The sequence below is a fragment of the Coregonus clupeaformis genome, chromosome 14, assembly GCF_020615455.1.
Source record: "Coregonus clupeaformis isolate EN_2021a chromosome 14, ASM2061545v1, whole genome shotgun sequence".
Lineage (NCBI taxonomy): Eukaryota > Metazoa > Chordata > Actinopteri > Salmoniformes > Salmonidae > Coregonus > Coregonus clupeaformis.
The window spans coordinates 46498227-46512999 of NC_059205.1; the positions used below are offsets into that span (position 1 = coordinate 46498227).

General features: G+C 46.2%; 1 pseudogene; it reads right to left on the bottom strand.

Moving 5' to 3' along the window:
* LOC121581693 overlaps nucleotides 1-14773 on the bottom strand; it is a 198030-nt pseudogene that overhangs the window by 63005 nt on the left and 120252 nt on the right.

The window sequence follows — 14773 nt, forward strand, 5'->3', positions numbered from 1 at the left end:
AAGGAACTCATGTAAATCCATTTGTTCGGTACAAAACGGGAGTCACTTTCTAGACTCCTTCTTTATGCCCAGCATTGTAGAGCCAGGTTGTACTCTTGTCTAAACCAACAGACAAGAGAAAACGGACTCACCTCTGCCATTTTAGCAAGCTCAACCCAGTCAGCTTTATTGTAACTATACATGATGCTAGAGATGACATTCTGAAAAAGATAGAAATAGAGAGAGAGAGAAAGAAAGAAAGAAAGAAAGAAAGAAAGAAAGAAAGAAAGAAAGAAAAAAGAAAGAAAGAAAGAAAGAAAGAAAGAAAGAAAGAAAGAAAGAGAGGGAAAGATCGGGGGAGAGGGTTAACAACAACGAAGAACTGTGATTTCACCTTATGTGCCTTAACATTGTATGCTGGAAAACACTTGGTTTGTTATTTTTGATAAAAACAAAAACGACGCGGTTAGATTTTAACACCTATGACCACTATTTCTTGTCCCGGAATCCCGCTTAAGAGACAGGTTGAAGCCTGCTTGACAGAGACGCTAAGCTGCTAGCCACCAAGCTAACGAAGTTGGTACCAGATGAGTTTTGCAATGGAGCCCCCTTTGTCTGGAGAACTAAATGAACGGTTCCAGCGCTGTAGGAGCTGTATCTATTACGCTTTGTTTTCGGGACAAACCGGATCACTCGGAGTTCCAATGCAGCAATTGTTTACTTTCCGAGGATTATAGGCTTGAGGTGGCTTCCTTAGTCACGCAGGTCGCCAGCCTATGTAAGAAACTGGGGGGAAAGCAAAGTGGAATGTTTACATTTTCTACACCGGTGGCTGGACGGCGTTTGCGCTTGTTGGATGCATCTCTGCCTTGTCGTTTGTCATTATCCGACTGGCCGGTGTTGCCCGGAGCTCCCCCATCTGATAGTGCCGTCGAAGGAGCACAGCATGAGGAGAAAGGCAATCAACGATGGTCGCATGTCACGAGCCGTGGAAGCCGAAGACAGCGGCCTCCCGTAAAGCAGTCTACAATCCCAACGAGAGGCCCGGAGCGGATACAAACAACGAATAGATTTGCCGTCCTGGAGCCTAATCTTCCTGCACCTTCGTTGCTGGGGGTGCCTGTGTCTGTGGCCGCAGTGACTAGTACTACGATTTCGAAGTCGACGTCGGCAACCTTCCGTCCCTGCTCTGGATCGAGCGGGGCTTCTCCATCTGTCGGAGGCCTGCATCCTGTGAAGCGTGGGAGTGGCGGATTTCCTCGTCCTTCTCGGCAGCCGTGATTTTGGGCAGCTCCATGGTAAGAAATGTGACCGTTCCTGGTGCAAAAACAATGTCCTATCCCGGAGCTCGAGTAAATGACATTACTAAGCTGCTCCCGAATGTACTAAGTCAGGACATTGAAATAGATTATATCGTAGTCCATGTGGGTTTTAATGACATTATGAAGGGGAGCTCTGAACATTTGAAACTGGATTTTAAAGAACTGATTGACTCTCTGCTAGACACTAACAAAAAATCCATCATATCTGGCCCTGTGCCCTCTCTGAATCGTGGCATTGACCGCTTTAGCAGGATTATTGCTCTTCACAACTGGCTACGTGATTATTGCAGCTCAATGGGTGTCACTTTTGTTGACAATTTCGATACCTTTTGGAAACAAAACACGTTTTATAAGGAGGATATGATCCACCCAAATCATTTGGGTTCCTGGATCCTTTCACAGCATTATACGGCTGCGTTGAGACAATGACTTAGCAATGACCCAAGCCCAGCTCAGCTAATCCCTACCATGATGACGCAGAGTTGTCCAAATGCTTCAGAAAATGTACATAACACCAGGGGCGTCGGTAGACACAATATAAGTGTCACGCCCTGGCTCTGGGGACTCTTAAATGTTGAGCCAGGGTGTGGATTTTTCTATGTTTAGTTTTCTATGTTTTTTGTTCTAGATCGTTTAGATCTATGTTGGCCAGGGTGGTTCCCAATCAGAGGCAGCTGTAGCTCGTTGTCTCTGATTGGGGACCATACTTAGGCAGCCTATTGGCACCAGTTAGTTTGTGGGATCTTGATCCGTAAAGGTTTGGTGTGTGTAACCTCAGGACTTCACGTATCGTTTTGTTGTTTTGTTCGTGTGTTGTGTACGAAATAAAATGTACGCTGATCACGCTGCGCCTTGGTTCCACGAGTCATCAGTCAACGTTCGTGACAGAAGATCCCACCAAAAAAAGGACCAAGCAGCGTGTCCAGGAACAGACAGCCTGGACTTGGGAGGAGATCCTGGACGGGAAGGGATCCTGGACTTGGGAAGGGATTCAGGCCGGAATGGATCGCCGTCCTTGGGAGGAGACTGTGGAGGCGCGCTACAGAGAGGAGCAGCGGCATCGCAGAGGGTACCGGCCGAGGAGGAAGCCAGAGAGACAGCCCCAATACATTTTTTTTTGGGGGGGGCTAAAAGGGTGGTTGGCGGAGCCTAGAGTTAGAGCAGAGCCAACTCCCCGTACTCAGGCTAGGAAGCGTGAGACTGGGCAGGCTCCGTGTTATGCGGAGCCACGTACTGTGCCGCGAGTGTTCCGGCACAGTCCTGTATGTCCGGTGCTAGCACCACGCACGTGTCGTGCTAAGATGGGCATGCAGCCAGGACGGGGTGTGCCGGCTCAACGCTCGTGGCCTCCAGTACGCCTCCTCGGTCCCGTATATCCTGCGCCAGTGCCACGTGCTGTAGCGCCAGTACGAGTGCACAGCCCTGTACGTCCTGTGCTGATGCCTCACACATATTGTGTGGAAATAGGCATTCAGCCAGGACGGGTTGTGTCAGCTCTCCGCTCCAGACCTCCAGTCCGCCTCCACAGTCCGGCCCGGCCCGTTCCGGCTCCCCGCACCAAGCCGGTGGTGCGTTTCCCCAGTCCAGCCCGGCCTGTTCCTTCTCCCCACACCAAGCCAGTGGTGCGTGTTCCCAGTCCAGCCCGGCCTGTTCCTGCTCCCCGCACCAAGCCAGTGATGCGTGTTCCCAGTCCAGCCCGGCCTGTTCCTGCTCCCCGCACCAAGACAGTGGTGCGCGTCGCCAGCCCGGTCCGGCCTGTTCCTGCTCCCCGCACCAAGCCTGTGGTGCGCGTCGTCAGCCCGGTCCGGCCAGTTCCTGCTCCCCGCACCAAGCCAGTGGTGCACGTCGTCAGCCCGGTCCGGCCAGTTCCTGCTCCCCGCGCCAAGCCAGTGGTGCGTGTGTCCAGTCCGGCACGGCCCGTGCCTGTTCCACCGGTGCCTGGTCCGGCACCGGTCAGCTGCTCCACTCCGGAGTCAGAGCAATCCGCTCCACCGGGGTCCGGTCCAACTCCAGTCAGCGGATCCACTCTGCAGCCAGAGTAATCCGCTCCACCGGTGTCCAGTCCAGCTCCGGCCAGCGGCTCCAGTCCGGAGCCGGTAAGGTTTGGTCCACCGTCGTCGGGTCCAGCTCCAGTCAGCGGGGCCAGACCAGACCAGGGGCGCAACGGGGAGGTGGAGAAAAGGTGGTGGTCACGCCCGGAGCCAGATCCGCCTCCAAGGCGGAATGCCCACCCGGCCCCTACCCTCTTGTGTTTGTGTGGCGCGGTCACAGTCCACGCTTTTGGGGGGGGGTACTGTCACGCCCTGGCTCTGGGGACTCTTAAATGTTGAGCTAGGGTGTGGATTTTTTTATGTTTAGTTTTCTATGTTTTTTGTTCTAGATCGTTTAGATCTATGTTGGCCAGGGTGGTTCCCAATCAGAGGCAGCTGTAGCTCGTTGTCTCTGATTGGGGACTATACTTAGGCAGCCTGTTGGCACCAGTTAGTTTGTGGGATCTTGATCCGTAAAGGTTTGGTGTGTGTAACCTCAGGACTTCACGTATCGTTTTGTTGTTTTGTTTGTGTGTTGTGTACGAAATAAAATGTACGCTTATCACGCTGCGCCTTGGTTCCACGAGTCATCAGTCAACGTTCGTGACAATAAGTAACCTAATTTATGTCCCTCTAATAGCCCTGAATGCCTCCGCTGATCCTACAGCTATTGTATGCGGTAATCATGTGCCTAAGAACCAGATTTATACTGTTAGCACTGAGCCGGTGTGCCCGAGGAGGAAGTCCACTGTGTGCAGCTCACCCTGCACTAACGTAAAGAACATGACCACATCTACTGCTGCTAAGCTTCCCAGTAAAGCAATAAAAAGCATCCCAGAAGAAAAGTGCTCAAAATAGCCCACGTTAACATATGTAGCTAGAGAAACAAGGTTCATGAAGTCAATAATTTGCTAGTAACAGATTACATTCTTATTCTGATTATCTCTGAAACGAATTTAGATAATTTTAATTTTTTTATTTTATTTCACCTTTATTTAACCAGGTAAACCAGTTGAGAACAAGTTCTCATTTACAACTGCGACCTGGCCAAGATAAAGCAAAGCAGTGCGATAAAAACAACAACACAGAGTTACATATGGGGTAAAACAAAACAAAGTCAAAAAAATACAACAGAAATACATATATATACAGTGTGTGCAAATTTAGCAAGTTATGGAGGTAAGGCAATAAAATAGGCTATAGTGCAAAATAATTACAATTAGTATTAACACTGGAATGATAGATGTGCAAGAGATGATGTGCAAATAGAGATACTGGGGTACAAATGAGCAAAATAAATAACAATATAGGGATGAGGTAGTTGGGCGGGCTAATTTCAGATGGGCTGTGTACAGGTGCAGTGATCGGTAAGGTGCTCTGACAACTGATGCTTAAAGTTAGTGAGGGAGATAAGTGTCTCCAGCTTCAGAGATTTTTGCAATTTGTTCCAGTCATTGGCAGCAGAGAACTGGAAGGAATTGCGACCAAAGGAGGTGTTGGCTTTGGGGATGACCAGTGAGATATACCCGCTGGAGCGCAGACTACGGGTGGGTGTTGCTATGGTGACCAATGAGCTAAGATAAGGCGGGGATTTGCCTAGCAGTGATTTATAGATGGCCTGGAGCCAGTGGGTTTGGCGACGAATATGTAGTGAGGACCAGCCAACAAGAGCGTACAGGTCACAGTGGTGGGTATTATATGGGGCTTTGGAGACAAAACGGATGGCACTGTGATAGACTACATCCAATTTGCTGAGTAGAGTGTTGGAGGCTATTTTGTAAATGACATCGCCGAAGTCAAGGATCGGTAGGATAGTCAGTTTTACGAGGGCATGTTTGGCAGCATGAGTGAAGGAGGCTTTGTTGCGAAATAGGAAACCGATTCTAGATTTAACTTTGGATTGGAGATTCTTAATGTGAGTCTGGAAGGAGAGTTTACAGTCTAACCAGACACCTAGATATTTGTAGTTGTCCACATACTCTAGGTCAGACCCGCGAGAGTAGTGATTCTAGTCGGGTGGGCGGGTGCAAGCAGCGTTCGGTTGAAGAGCATGCATTTAGTTTTACTAGTGTTTAAGAGCAGTTGGAGGCTACTGAAGGAGTGTTGTATGGAATTGAAGCTCGTTTGGAGGTTTGTTAACACAGCGTCCAATGAAGGGCCAGATGTATACAAAATGGTGTCGTCTGCGTAGAGGTGGATCTGAGAGTCACCAGCAGCAAGAGCGACGTCATTGATATACACAGAGAAAAGAGTCGGCCCAAGAATTGAACCCTGTGGCACCCCCATATAGACTGCCATAGGTCCAGACAACAGGCCCTCCGATTTGACACATTGAACTCTATCTGAGAAGTAGTTGGTGAACCAGGCGAGGCAGTCATTTGAGAAACCAAGGCTATTTAGTCTGCCAATAAGAATGCGGTGGTTGACAGAGTCGAAAGCCTTGGCCAGGTCAATGAAAACGGCTGCACAGTACTGTCTATTATCGATCACGGTTATAATATCGTTTAGGACCTTGAGCGTGGCTGAAGTGCACCCATGACCAGCTCGGAAACCGGATTGCATAGCGGAGAAGGTACGGTGGGATTCGAAATGGGGAGTAGGAGTGATACTGGGGGCTGCAGGGCCTGGGTTAGCCTCTACATCACCAGAGGAACAGAGGAGGACTAGAATAAGGATACGACTAAAGGCTTTAAGAACTGGTCTTCTAGTGTGTTGGGTACATAGAATAAAGGGGGCAGTTCTCCGGGCGTTGTAGAAAAGATTCAGGGCATTATGTACAGAAAAGGATATGGAAGGATATGAGTACAGTTCAGGTAACCCTAAGCGTTGGGTAACAATGAAAGAGATAGCGTCATTGGAGGCATCGATTGAGCCGGTCTCGGCGTGTATGGGGGGTGGAACAAAGGAACTATATGAGGCAGTTTGAGAGGGACTAGGGGTTCTACAGTGAAATTGTATAATAAGAACTAACCCAAACAGCAATAGGCAAGGCATAATTGACATGGGAGAGAGGCATAAAGCAGTCACAGGTGTTATTAGAGAGAGCTAAGACAACAACTGGAAATAGCGATAACGTTTGGGCTAAGACTAAACAGAATAAACAGGACAGGGTACCGTGTAAAGGAACAGTCCAGCAGGCATCAGCTGTGCAGCTGAGTGATCATAAGGTCCAGTGAACAGCAATATGTGAGTCCGAGAGCAGTTCAAATTGGTGCTTCAGCACAGCTAGCAGGGAGCACAGTTGTAGTTTGCGTGTGCTAGCGGGCCGGGGCTGGCAGATGGATATTCGTGGTCGTCGCAACTGGACGCCTGATGAAACCACATCAGACTATTTCGTCGGCAAACCAGTCGTGTTGGATCGGCGGGGCTCAGTGTCAACACTAGGAGGTCCCGTCCGGTTGACAGAGAGGTAGATAGCCGGGAGATGGGCCTGAGGCTAGCTCAAGGCTAACTGGTGCTTGCTATAGGGCAATGGTAATCAGCCAACAACAGGTTGCAGCTAGCTAGCTGGTTGTGATGATCCGGCGCTAGGGTCCAGTGATTCCGGCAGAAAGTCCAATAAGCTCTGGGTCGATAGCACGCTGGGTCGATAGCACGCTGTGCAGACTGGCCGACGAATTGTCCAGGCTAGAGCTAGAGCTGGCTGGTGGATAGTGTAGGCCACGGACAGTGGTGAAGACGCTAACGGTGACTAATAGCAGGTAGCCATTTAGTTGCGGCTACACTAGTATCAGCTTACGGTTCTTGATGAAAGTTATAAAGAAATAATAGAATCCTTTCCACGTTGGGTGAGGCGGGTTGCAGGAAAGTATATTTACAGTGGGGGAAAAAAGTATTTAGTCAGCCACCAATTGTGCAAGTTCTCCCACTTAAAAAGATGAGAGAGGCCTGTAATTTTCATCATAGGTACACGTCAACTATGACAGACAAATTGAGATTTTTTTCCCCAGAAAATCACATTGTAGGATTTTTAATGAATTTATTTGCAAATTATGGTGGAAAATAAGTATTTGGTCACCTACAAATGAGCAAGATTTCTGGCTCTCACAGACCTATAACTTCTTCTTTAAGAGGCTCCTCTGTCCTCCACTCGTTACCTGTATTAATGGCACCTGTTTGAACTTGTTATCAGTATGAAAGACACCTGTCCACAACCTCAAACAGTCACACTCCAAACTGCACTATGGCCAAGACCAAAGAGCTGTCAAAGGACACCAGAAACAAAATTGTAGACCTGCACCAGGCTGGGAAGACTGAATCTGCAATAGGTAAGCAGCTTGGTTTGAAGAAATCAACTGTGGGAGCAATTATTAGGAAATGGAAGACATACAAGACCACTGATAATTTCCCTCAATCTGGGGCTCCACGCAAGATCTCACCCTGTGGGGTCAAAATGATCACAAGAACGGTGAGCAAAAATCCCAGAACCACACGGGGGGACCTAGTGAATGACCTGCAGAGAGCTGGGACCAAAGTAACAAAGCCTACCATCAGTAACACACTACGCCGCCAGGGACTCAAATCCTGCAGTGCCAGACGTGTCCCCCTGCTTAAGCCAGTACATGTCCAGGCCCGTCTGAAGTTTGCTAGAGTGCATTTGGATGATCCAGAAGAGGATTGGGAGAATGTCATATGGTCAGATGAAACCAAAATAGAACTTTTTTGGTAAAAACTCAACTCGTTGTGTTTGGAGGACAAAGAATGCTGAGTTGCATCCAAAGAACACCATACCTACTGTGAAGCATGGGGGTGGAAACATCATGCTTTGGGGCTGTTTTTCTGCAAAGGGACCAGGACGACTGATCCGTGTAAAGAAAAGAATGAATGGGGCCATGTATCGTGAGATTTTGAGTGAAAACCTCCTTCCATCAGCAAGGGCATTGAAGATGAAATGTGGCTGGGTCTTTCTGCATGACAATGATCCCAAACACACCGCCCGGGCAACGAAGGAGTGGCTTCGTAAGAAGCATTTCAAGGTCCTGGAGTGGCCTAGCCAGTCTCCAGATCTCAACCCCATAGAAAATCATTGGAGGGAGTTGAAAGTCTGTGTTGCCCAGCGACAGCCCCAAAACATCACTGCTCTAGAGGAGATCTGCATGGAGGAATGGGCCAAAATACCAGCAACAGTGTGTGAAAACCTTGTGAAGACTTACAGAAAACGTTTGACCTGTGTCATTGCCAACAAAGGGTATATCACAAAGTATTGAGAAACTTTTGTTATTGACCAAATACTTATTTTCCACCATAATTTGCAAATAAATTCATAAAAAATCCTACAATGTGATTTTCTGGATTTTTTTCCCTCATTTTGTCTGTCATAGTTGACGTGTACCTATGATGAAAATTACAGGCCTCTCTCATCTTTTTAAGTGGGAGAACTTGCACAATTGGTGGCTGACTAAATACTTTTTTTCCCCACTGTAGTTAAAGAATGAAAAGTAAAAATTGAGAGAAATATACAAAATAGACAAAAAAAAACAAGAAACGGGATATTTACACAAGGACGATGAAATAAAAGCGACCGCACTGCTACGCCATCTTGGATAATACCTTTGATGATACTGTGGTAGCAATACAAGGTTATAACATTTATAGAAAATATAGAAATGCCAATGGTGGAGGTGTTGCTGTTTATATTCAGAACCACATTCCTGTGAAGATTAGAGAGGATCTCATGTTTAATACTGTTGAAGTAATATGGCTACAGGTTCATCTGCCTCACCTAAAGCCCATTCTGGTGGGAAGCTGCTATAGACCACCAAGTGCTAACAGTCAGTATCTGGATAACGTGTGAAATGTTTGATAATGTCTGTGATAACAATAGAGAGGTATACTTTCTGGGTGATTTAAATATTGACTGGCTTTCATCAGGCTGCCCACTCAAGAGAAAGCTTCTGTAACCAGTGCCTGCAACCTGGTTCAGGTTATCAGTCAACCTACCAGGGTAGTTACAAACAGTACAGGAATTAAATCATCAACATGTATTGATCATATCTTTACTAATGCTGCAGAGATTTGTTTGAAAGCAGTATCCAAATCCATTGGATATAGTGATCACAATATAGTAGCCATATCTAGGAAAACCAAAGTTACAAAGGCTGGGCCTAATATTGTGTATAAGAGGTCATACAATAAGTTTTGTAGTGATTCCTATGTCGTTGATGTAAAGAATATATGTTGGTCCGTGGTGTGTAATGAGGAGCAAACAGACACTGCACTTGACACATTTATGAAATTGCTTATTCCAGTTACTAATAAGCATGCACACATTAAGAAAATGACTATAAAAACTGTTAAATCCCCGTGGATTGATGAAGAATTGAAAAATTGTATGGTTGAGAGGGATGAGGCAAAAGGAATGGCAAATAAGTCTGGCTGCACAACCGATTGGCAAACGTATTGCAAATTGAGAAATCATGTGACTAAACTGAATAAAAAGAACAAGAAACTAAACTATGAAACAAAGATAAATGACATAAAGAAATATAGTAAAAAGCTTTGGAGCACCTTAAATGAAATATTGGGAAAAAAGGCAAACTCAGCTCCATCATTCATTGAATCAGATGGCTCATTCATCACAAAATCAACTGATATTGCAACTACTTTAATGATTTTTTCATTGGCAAGATTAGCAAATTTAGGCATGACATGCCAGCAACAATTGCTGACACTACACATCCAAGTATATCTGACCAAATTATGAAAGACAAGCACTGTAATTTTGAATTCCGTAAAGTGAGTGTGGAAGAGGTGAAAAAGTTATTGTTGTCTATGAAAAATTGCAATTGGCTCAGAACAAGGCAGCACGCTGGCCCTTGGATGTACACAGAGAGCTAATATTAATAATATGCATGTCGATCTCTCCTGGCTCCAAGAGGAGGAGAGATTGACTTCATCACTACTTGTTTTTATGAGAGGTGTTGACATGTTGGGTGCACCGAGCTGTCTGTTTGAGCTACTGGCGCACAGCTCGTCACCCATGCACACCCCACAAGACAAGCCACCAGAGGTCTCTTCACAGTCCCCAAGTCCAAAACAGACTATGGGAGGTGCACAGTACTACATAGAACCATGACTACATGCAACTCTATTCCACATCAAGTAACTGATGCAAGTAGTAAAATTAGATTTAAAAAACAGATACACCTTATGGAACAGCAGGGACTGTGAAGCAACACAAACATAGGTGCAGACACATGCATACACGCACACGATAACATACGCACTATACACACACGTACACATGGATTTTTGTACTGTAGATATGTGGTAGTGGTGCAGTAGGGGCCTGAGGGCACACAGTGTGTTGTGAAATCTGTGAATGTATTGCAATGTTTAAAAAAATTTATAAACTGCCTTCATTTTGCTGGACCCCAGGAAGAGTAGCGGTTGCCTTGGCAGCAGCTAATGGGGACTTCATCGCCCATCAGTCCTCCGCAAAACCATTTTCCACTGTTGTAGAAACTATAATCTACCTATAAACTAGGGTAGATATAACACTCTTCCTCTCACTCCTTTGGGTTTTAAAGGAAACAATTAGGTGGATGTGTCAATAATGCACAGTGGCACATGCCTGCCTGTGATATACTGTAACCAAGTGTATTTGATTTTATAGATCCTGTATAGAGACTTGTGATAACCCTTCATCCTTTCTACCTTGGGACTTGGCTATTCAACTGCAAATATTGATTCCGGGCCAGTTGAAGAGGAAATTAATGCAAAGTTTAATGCAAAGTTTCCCCCTACTGAACCCCTCTCATGTGGCACATGCTACGTACAGTACAGTGTCCAGACTGTTGTTGGGAAAACGTCTTTAGTATCTACACACATTGATGTAGAGAGGGAAAACATATTTAGTATCTACACACATTGATGTAGAGAGGGAAAACGTATTTAGTATCTACACACATTGATGTAGAGAGGGAAAACGTATTTAGTATCTAGTGTCTACACATTGATATAGAGAGGGAAAACATCTTTAGTATCTAGTATATACACAGATTGATATAGAGAGGGAAACATCTTTAGTATCTACACACATTGATGTAGAGAGGGAAAACATCTTTAGTATCTAGTATCTACACACATTGATGTAGAGAGGGAAAACATATTTAGTATCTAGTATCTACACACATTGATGTAGAGAGGGAAAACATCTTTAGTATCTAGTATCTACACACATTGATATAGAGAGGGAAAACATCTTTAGTATCTAGTATCTACACACATTGATATAGAGAGGGAAAACGTCTTTAATATCTACACACATTGATATAGAGAGGGAAAACATCTTAGTATCTACACATATTGATATAGAGAGGGAAAACGTCTTTAATATCTACACACATTGATATAGAGAGGGAAAACATCTTAGTATCTACACACATTGATATAGAGAGGGAAAACGTCTTTAATATCTACACACATTGATGTAGAGAGGGAAAACGTATTTAGTATCTACACACATTGATATAGAGAGGGAGAGGGAAAAAGGGGATGTTGAGTTGTGTGAGGTTACTTATGAGAATGAGTCTCTGGATCACTGGGGATTACTACTGGAGGTTTGAAGCTACAGAGACAGGACAGACAGACGTACAGCCAGACGTAGAGATAGACCTACAGCCAGACAGCCATACGTAGAGATAGACGTACAGCCAGATGTAGAGATAGACGTACAGCCAGACAGACGTAGAGACAGACGTACAGCCAGACGTAGAGATAGACGTACAGCCAGACATTTACATTATTTAGCAGACGCTCTTATCCAGAGCGACTTACAGGAGCAATTAGGGTTAAGTGCCTTGCTCAATGGCACATCGACAGATTTTTCACCTAGTTGGCTCGGGGATTAGAACCAGCGACCTTTCGGTTACTGGCACAACGCTCTTAACCACTAAGCTACCTGCCGCCAACTACATAGAGATAGACGTACAGCCAGATGTAGAGGTAGACGTACAGCCAGACGTAGAGGTAGATGTACAGCCAGACGTACAGCCAGACATAGAGACAGATGTACAGCCAGACATAGAGATAGACGTACAGCCAGACATAGAGACAGACGTACAGCCAGACGTAGAGGTAGATGTACAGCCAGACGTACAGCCAGACATAGAGACAGATGTACAGCCAGACGTAGAGATAGACGTACAGCCAGACATAGAGACAGACGTACAGCCAGATGTAGAGATAGACGTACAGCCAGACGTACAGCCAGACATAGAGACAGACGTACAGCCAGACGTAGAGATAGACGTACAGCCAGACGAACAGCCAGACATAGAGACAGACGTACAGCCAGACGTAGAGACTGACGTACAGCCAGACATAGAGACAGACGTACAGCCAGACATTGAGACAGACGTACAGCCAGATGTAGAGATAGACATACAGCCAGACGTACAGCCAGACATAGAGACAGACGTACAGCCAGACGTAGAGACTGACGTACAGCCAGACATAGAGACAGACGTACAGCCAGTCATAGAGACAGACTTATAGCCAGATGTAGAGATAGACATACAGCCAGACGTACAGCCAGACATAGAGACAGACGTACAGCCAGACATAGAGACAGATGTACAGCCAGACGTAGAGGTAGACGTACAGCCAGACGTACAGCCAGACATAGAGACAGACGTACAGCCAGACATAGAGACAGATGTACAGCCAGACGTAGAGGTAGACGTACAGCCAGATGTAGAGATAGACGTACAGCCAGATGTAGAGATAGACATACAGCCAGACGTACAGCCAGACATAGAGACAGACGTACAGCCAGATGTAGAGATAGACGTACAGCCAGATGTAGAGATAGACATACAGCCAGACGTACAGCCAGACATAGAGACAGACGTACAGCCAGACGTAGAGATAGACGTACAGCCAGACGTACAGCCAGACATAGAGACAGACGTACAGCCAGACGTAGAGGTAGACGTACAGCCGTACAGAGATGTACAGTCGTAAAGACAGACAGACAGACAGACAGACAGACAGACAGACGTAGAGACTAGAAAACAGTGTGATACGCATACAGACAGACAGAGACAGACGTACAGACAATGCAGCAGAACAGTCCTGGCTAAACCCTATCCCGTGGAGTGAGCCGTGTGGTTGTCCATCTGCCTGCCTGTCTGTCTGTCTGTCTTCCCGTCCTCCAGCCCGCCCGTCTGTCTGTCTGTCTGTCTGTCTGTCTGTCTGTCTGTCTGTCTGTGAGGAGCAGAGCAGAACCTAACAGAGCCGAACAGGGGGATCCTCCTGTTATCTCTTTAATAATGGAGCAGAGTGAGTAAGTGATCCCATCCACCCTCTACACTGCCTCTCCAGGGACCCCCGGCAACTGTCAATCACTGCTGATATGGAGATATTAAAAAAGGGGGATGGGGTAGCACCTTCTCTCTCTGTCTCTCTGTCTCTCTGTCTCTCTGTCTCTCTGTCTCTCTGTCTCTCTCTCTCTCTCTCTCTCTCTCTCTCTCTCTCTCTCTCTCTCTCTCTCTCTCTCTCTCTCTCTCTCTCTCTCTCTCTCTCTGTGTAGTACAGGCATGCCCGCTGCCTGTAACACCCGATGCAGACAGACCACTCCACAGTCTTAATCAGTCCCTGTGAGAAAGAGGTGTCTCAATCTCCCCAGTCCCAACAATTTCACATCATTTGTAGAGGGCTTTGTTATTATTCATTCCCCTTCTCTGAGTATTCATTTTGCAGAGCGGCGTACGCCAGTGACCTTTAACCTCGGGGAGGCATGCGCTGTGATGAGTTTGCTTCTGCCTCTGCCGAAGACGCATTTCAAAGCAACCCAGAGTGCGCTTGGCGGACCGAGGACGGTGACCTACAAGGTCACGTCATGTTGACGACGAGTGTAGAGGAACGTTGTGGAGCATTTTGGAGAGTTGGGGAGGAAAACAGAAATAATTAATGGGAATAATGGAGGATGGAGAATAGACTTGACCTCCCCGAAAATCTATGAAAAATTATTAATGGCTGCCTCTCAGTGGGATATACATATTTATGTTTTGCTGCAATGGTAACTAGTTTGGGGAGGATGGGACAAGGGGATGGGCTGGTAGGGAGCTCTGGCATCCAGTTAAGGAAATAACAGGAGGATGAAGGTTGGAAGAGGTCAGTTGTGAAGAGGATTCCTGAACCTGAGCTTGGTGTGGAAGCGTAGCAGTGTAATACAGTGTAAACACTGTAGTCCAAATTGGATAGACTGACACGGATATACAGTAACGCTCCATACAGGAAAGCTGGGTATTATGTTCACTGGGACAGACTCACTTTTTTTTGCTGTAGTTCATTCTGGACTAAATATCCTCAAAACTGATGGAACTGCAGTTGGATGCAAAACTAGTTTGAGGGACATTGGCTAATTCCTCTATGCTGAGAAAGAAAGTTAGAGTCTTCAAATGGTAAATAAGATATCAAATCGACACCACACTACTA